The sequence below is a fragment of the Monopterus albus genome, unplaced genomic scaffold, assembly GCF_001952655.1.
Source record: "Monopterus albus unplaced genomic scaffold, M_albus_1.0 scaffold177.1, whole genome shotgun sequence".
NCBI classification, from domain to species: Eukaryota; Metazoa; Chordata; class Actinopteri; order Synbranchiformes; family Synbranchidae; genus Monopterus; species Monopterus albus.
The window spans coordinates 669228-670416 of record NW_018128057.1 but is presented as its reverse complement, the minus strand read 5'-3'; positions in this window follow the sequence as shown (position 1 = coordinate 670416).

Here is a 1189-nt window from a genome sequence, read left to right as displayed (position 1 = left end):
TCCTCAGTCCTTCAGGTGTTTACACCTGCCCATGTCTCTTACATCCAATAAGCTGGTGAGAACTAAATGTACAGTCATGGATGGATCACCAAACAGGCCTACCAGGCACAGGCCCAGGGGCCCAGTGGGTTTGGGGGGGGCCCTTGAAGGACCTGTTAAACCTTTCTGTTGCAAACTCATTCATAAGACTGTAAAATGACTGCAAGAAGCCACAAAAGCTGATGCAAAGGAACAATGGAGACAGTAACCACAAAAAACAAAGTGAAATAATCTGAGGTCACACACGGCCTGAGCCTGCTGGCAGCCCTGTCTGTACTACTGATGGTTTAATGTAGTGTTGTTTGTTTCCTCTTTATTCCAGCGTACCATCCTGTAGGATCCCAGTATTTCATTGGTAGCCAGTGTGTACGAAGCATTCAATTGATAATTAGCAGTCTGTAAAGCTGGAGATACTGGTGCTGACACCAGCTAAAGCTGGGCCTGTCTGAGCCTTAGTAACACATGTGTACACTGTGGACATGTGGAAACTAACTGCACAGGTTTGACAGGTAGGACAAGTGAGAGAAGTCGGATCTCACACTGAGACGTTTCAGGGTTTTCACTGTGGTGCGAGGAGACAGCCGGCATCTGCTGCTGCCGCCGCCAGGCCCGCTGCCGCCAGTATCCAGCTGCCCACACACATCAGACGAAACAGTCGACCTGCTGCCAGGAGCTGTGTCTGTGCGGCTTCTCTTCAGAATGCTTCAGATTGTCCAGTGTCTTCCCAGTCTCCTCATTAGTCCACACTCTGCTGGAAGCTCAGAATGCCAAGGAATGTCAGCAGGAGGCACCAGCTGGACGGCCGCCACCTCATTACCAAGCCCTGAGCTGCCCCTTGCTCCACGCAGATACACTGCCTCCCTCCAGTGTTAAACATAAAACCCTTTAAACCAGTGTTTTTCAACCTTTTTTCAGCCACGGTACACTTTTCTCAGTGAAAAAAACCACAAGGCACACCACCAACCAAAAATATTAAAAAATGACACTCTGTAGCCTAATCCAATATATATAATGACAATATAGTCTTTCAATTTATTTATACTCACTCAGTGTGAAATCTGGGCCTGTTTGGATGAACACAGAGCTGATATCCTGGCAGGAATTGAAGAAAGACACACACGAAGCTCTTCATCAACAGCTCTCAGTCTCT